The sequence below is a fragment of the Oncorhynchus mykiss genome, chromosome 28 (genome assembly GCF_057628025.1).
Source record: "Oncorhynchus mykiss isolate SJ-2025 chromosome 28, ASM5762802v1, whole genome shotgun sequence".
NCBI classification, from domain to species: Eukaryota; Metazoa; Chordata; class Actinopteri; order Salmoniformes; family Salmonidae; genus Oncorhynchus; species Oncorhynchus mykiss.
In genome coordinates this window covers 32,496,990-32,503,168 of record NC_143049.1, presented here as the reverse complement: position 1 = coordinate 32,503,168, position 6,179 = coordinate 32,496,990, and positions in this window count along the sequence as shown.

Here is a 6,179-nt window from a genome sequence, read left to right as displayed (position 1 = left end):
CCCACATAGAAACAGAAAACATAGACTGCCCACCCAACTCACACCCTGACCACACTAAAACAAAGCAAATACAAAAGAACTATGGTCAGAACGTGACAATGACGTAATTTGTAATCAAGTTATGATTTAATTATGTGTATGTGTAATTCTGTGTGATTAGTTAGGTATTTAGTAAATAAATAATTAAACCCAATTTTGTATTGCTGATTCAAATTGTTAGCCAGGGTTCGTGCAGATAACCAAGAATTTACAACTTTCAGATGAGACTGAATTATTAAGATGACGATTGATATTGACTGCTATTGATGTAAAATATTACTAGGTCTTTAAGAGTTTATTCGGAAGATAACAGCTCTATAAATATTATTTTGTGGTGCCCGACTCTCTAGTTAATTACATTTACATGATTAGCTCAATCAGGTGATATTAATTACGGATAAATTATTTTATAGAATAGCATGTCATATCACTTAATCCGGCATAGCCAAAGACACGACAACTGTAACTCAGTAAAATTGTTGAAATTGTTACATGTTGCATTTATATTTTTGTTCAGTATAGCATTAGGGACTGTTGTAATGAGTCAATGCAAAAACAGTTTGTAATTTGTACTTGGGCAGACATCAGGTTATAGGGGCTTATGTTATTGCTGATTTTAAAACACATAAAACTATTGATGTAAAACAGACTTTCCATGAGATAGATTGTGGATTGTGTATGTGTGTCAATCAGAGGGTGAAAGGGCAAGACAAAATATATAAGTGCCTTTGAACAGGATATGCCAGGCACACTGGTTTGAGTGTGTCAAGAACTGCAACACTGCTGTTTTTTTTTACTCTCAACAGTTTCCCGAATGTATAAAGAAAGTACCACCACCCAAAGGACATCCAGCCGACTTGACACAACTGTGGGAAGCATTGGAGTCAACACAGGTCAGCATCCCTGGGGAAAGCGTTCGACACCTTGCAGATTCCATGCTCAGACCAATTGAGTCTGTTCTGAGGGCAAAGGGGGGTGCTAATGGTCCCAGGTTGAAAATACAATCTAGAAAGGACTTTCTAATCAGCAGGTTTGCATGGGCTTTCCATGATGACATTACCATAAGGTAAATTGGTTAGTAGACCAATTCCAAACCTCTGCCAATAACAGCTAGTTTAAATGTGTCCCTCCCCACTCAGACTATTCTCAGACAGTCCAAGCAAAATTCTTGCTTGAACATTTTTTGGGGGGCCCATTTGAATGGAAATCTATTACAGTAATGTACTTAATTGTTACCAGAAATGATTTTATATTGATATAAAAATGGCTGATTAGGGCATTTACTATACAACATAAATCAACAATCTAAAAGCTGTAATGATATCATGATCAAGGATGTATTCAGCTTCTTTCAATTGATTTGCAATGACATAACACTCATGCACACTCATTCTGAATTAATAGTCTCTCCAAAAGCCCCAAAATGCACTGAACAGTCTAACAACACAAACAAGTTTTACAAAAAAATATCAAAAGACAAAGTGAAAACCAGGACTAATGTTTGAAATCCTTACAGAAAGCAGGCTGTGGTTGATGTATTTACAGATCTTGTTGTTGCTGAAACAGGACAATTCTGTGGCGCTGCTACACTTTTGAAGCTTTTCTTCCGGACTGGCAGTCTACACTATGAACTAGCCTTGTGCCCAGACACTGACACTCTCTGGTGCCCCCTGGATGGTACCTTCCATGTGCTGCAGCAGTCCCAAAGAACGGGGCTTTGATGTCCTCAAATCTGTCAAGCCACAGCCGCTTCCCTTCCTGGATCTCCTGGAGGACCGCCTTGTGGAAGTCCCTGACGGTCTCCCATGGGAAACCCCCTACGTGGTAGAAGACATCGTCTCACATCAGGTGCCCTCATTTTCAGCTCCTCAGCTGTCAACTCCTGCTCCAGGATGTGGAAGTAGCCCAGCATGTAAAGGTCAATGGTCAGGCTGTCGTAGATCGCCTGGGGAGGCAGGAAGTGCTCGGGGCAAGAGGTGGTGGGGCGATGCTGGCTTGGGGATATCGGAGAATATGGGTGTTGACCATCTTGTCCACTGCAGTTTTTACGTGGTAGAAGTGGAAGAGAGAGCTGGTCCGGTGTGGCATCCCCGGTTGTGTTTTCGTCCAATGTTGTATCCCGGACAGTGTCGACACAGTTCATTGTGTCGACCACGGCCTCGTTCGACCGCCTCCTATCTCACCCTGGCTCTCATGGAGATGGCTTACACCGACTTCAGGAACAGAACAACGATGCGCTCTTGTCTCAAGAGTTGGACCTCAAACTCCTAACCGACACCCGAGACTGCTGATCTCCCTCTCCCCTCCCTCTGCTGCATATTTATAGTACCAATCAAAAGTGTGAACACCTACTCATTGCAGGGTTTTTCTTAATTTTTACTATTCCCTACATTGTAGAATAGTGAAGACAAACTATGAAATAACACATGGAATTATGTAGTAACCAAAAAAGATTCTTCAAAGTAGCCACCTTCTGCCTTGATGACAGCTTTGCACACTTTTGGCATTCTCACAACTAGCGTCATGAGGTAGTCACCTGGAATGCATTCCAATTAACAGGTGTGCCTTGTTAAAAGTTCATTTGTGGAATTTCTTTCCTTCTTAATGCGTTTGAGCCAATCAGTTGTGTTGTGACAAGGTAGGGGTGGTATACAGACGATAGCCCTATTTGGTAAAAGACCATGTCCATATTATGTCAAGAACAGCTCAAATAAGCAAAGAGAAACAACAGCAATAGCAGCCCATAGTCACAACTCAGATAGGGCCTTCTGAGTGTTAATTTTTCAACGGTGGGATTGGATGTCCAGGGATGAGGAAGTACAGTAAATCAAAGGAGACTGGTGGGAGGAGCAATAGGAGGATGGGCTCGTTGTAATGGTAAACAAATATATGTAAACCATGTTTGACTCTGTTCCATTTCAGCCATAACGAGCCAATCCTCTTATAGCTTCTCCCACCAGCCTCTGCTGAGTAGACCAATGGCTATGTGGATGTACAGTTGAAATTGGAAGTTTACATACACCTTAGCCAAATACATTTAAACTCAGTTTTCACAAATCCTGACATTTAATCCTAGTACAAATTCCCTGTCTTAGGTCAGTTAGGATCACCACTTTATTTTAAGAATGTGAAATGTCAGAATAATAGTAGAGAGAATGATTTATTTCAGATTTGATTTCTTTCATCACATTCCCCGTGGGTCACTGAATTAGTATTTGGTAGCGTTGCCTTTAAATTGTTTAACTTGGGTCAAACGTTTCGGGTAGCTTTCCACAAGCTTCCCACAATAAGTTGGTTGAATTTTGGCCCATTCCTCCTGACAGAGATGGTGTAACTGAGTCAGGTTTGTAGGCATCCTTGCTCACACACGCTTTTTCAGTTCTGCCCACAAATTTCAATGGGATTGAGGTCAGGGCTTTGTAATGGCCACTTCAATACCTTGACTTTGTTTTCCTTAAGCCATTTTGCCACCACTTTGGAAGTATGCTTGGGGTCATTGTCCATTTGGAAGACCTATTAGCAACCAAGCTTTAACTTCCTGACTGATGTCTTGAGATGTTGCTTCAATATATCCACATCATTTTCCTCCCTCATGATGTCATCCATTTTGTGAAGTGCACCAGTCCCTTCTGCAGCAAAGCACCCCCATGACATGATGCTGCTACCCCCGTGCTTCACGGTTGGGATGGTGTTCTTCGGCTTGCAAGCCTCCCCCTTTTTCCTCCAAACATAACGATGGTCACAGTACATTAATCTCTAGGAGACAGAGGGCGTCTCCTTCCTGAACGGTATGACAGCTGCATGGTCCCATGGTATTTATACTTGCGTACTATTGTTTGTACAGATGAACATGGTACCTTCGGGCATTTGGAAATTTCTCCCAAGATGAACCAGACTTGTGGAGGTCTACAATTTATTTCTGAGGTCTTGGCTGATTTCTTTTGATTTTCCCATGATGTCAAGCAAAGAGGCACTGAGTATGAAGATAGGCCTTGAAATACATTGACAGGTACACCTCCAATTGAATCAATTGATGTCAATTAGCCTATCAGAAGCTTCTAAAGTTGTGACATAATTTTCTGGAATTTTCCAAGCTGTTTAACAGCAACTTAGTGTATGTAAACTTCTGACCCACTGGAATTGTGATACAGTGAATTATTAGTGAAATAAATCTGTCTGTAAACAATTGTTGGAACAATTATTTGTGTCATGCAAAGTAGATGTCCTAACCGACTTGCCAAAATTCTAATTTGTTAACAAGAAATTTGTGGAGTGGTTGAATGAAACTAATTGTATGTCAACTTCTGACTTCAACTGTATTGTTACGCAGGGTGGAGCAGGTGAACCCAAGTGCAGACTCAGATGAGGAGACTGGGGGGACAAGGTTACCAAGGTATTTATTGAAAAGTGTGTGTGTGTGTGTGGGGGGGGGGGGGGGGTGCAGGCCAGGGGAAGCTCAGGCAGGTAGCAGGGAACCAGGAACTGACACTGGAGCAAGAGAAGTAGGGGCAGGGTAAGCAGGGCCGGAGCAGAATCCAAGGAAGCAGTAGAGCGGGGGTCCAGGGCAGGGGAGCAAGACTGACAAGACCAGGGACATGGACCAGAGTCAGAGTGGACAGAACTGTAGCGGAGAGAAAAGCAGCATCAGGCTAGGGAAACCAGGCACCACAGGATAACAAGCTCTATGCAGGCGCAAACTAGCTAGAAATGCAGACTGAGCAGAGGCTACGATCTGGCAGCACAGAAGTGGCAGGGCTGAGTATTTGTAGAGGTCTTGATTATGGAACAGGTTGCAGCTGGTGGGGATCTGCTCTGACTCCAGCACACCTGTCTCCGCCCACACAATCAGATACACCCACACAGAGAGAGAGAGAGAGAGAGAGAGCACTGGGAGAGTGGCGGCAGTTTAGGGAGACACAGGATGAGAAGTAGTGGGCGTGGCAGGGGCAGATGTAACATGTATGCATAGATATAAAGCAGTGTTCTATAGCTATGGATGTATGTATGTGAGAGAACCAAACACTTGGGCAGGGGAAAGAAATGACCTACAACAATGGAAGGCCTGTCAGACCAACCAGAACAAAGGCATTGAATACTTCTTGGCTCATTGGGTAGCCTTTATGTTGGAGCATCGGAGACATTTATTGGCTGACTGGTTCATCATTCTGTTATTGCATAGTAGACATTCATTGGCATCAAGCTGTTGATTGATAGAGATTTGGCTTTGCAGTGATGGGGCCAAAACAAAATGAGTGAGGCTATAGGGAGAACATGTGTGAAAAGGCATAGCACTAAAGCCAAACACACACACACACAATAATAACAATAATAATAATTCCACATATAAACAGGCCATCTTCCCCAATATGTCACACATTACAAAGGCCCTTTAAACCCTGAATTGGGCTATATCTTTAGGGTCACACTGTCGCAGCAGTCAACCAAACAACTAATCGTTAAGTACACTGAACAAAAATATAAACGCAACATGTAAAGTGTTGGTCCCATGTTTCTTGAGCTAAAATAAAAGATCCCAGAAATGTTCCAAACGCACAGAAAGCGTATTTCTCTCAAATTTTGTGAGCACATTTGTTTACATCCTTGTTAGTGAGTATTTCTCCTTTGCCAAGATAATCCATCCACCTGACAGGTGTGGCATATCAAGAATCTGATTAAACAGCATGATATTTATAAAGGTGCACCTTGTGCTGGGGATAATAAAAGGCCACTCGAAAATGTGCAGTTTTGTCACAAAACACAATGCCACCGATGTCTCAAGTTTTGAGGGAGCGTGCAATTGGCATACTGACTGCAGGAAATGTTTACCAGAGCTGTTGCCAGAGAATGTAATGTTAATTTCTCTACCATAAGCTGCCTCCAACATCGTCCAACGTCGTTTTAGAGAATTTGGCAGTACGTCCAACCGGACTCACAACTCCAGACCCACATGTATGGCGTTGTGTGGGCGACATTGTGAACAGAGTGCCCCGTGATGGCAGTGGGGCTAAGGTATGAGCAGGCATAAGCTACGGACAACAAACACAATTGCATTTTATCAATGGCAATTTGAATGCACAAAATTACCGTGCCGAGATCCTGAGGCTCATTGTGATGACAATTTTTTTAAAGGTCTGCGGCTA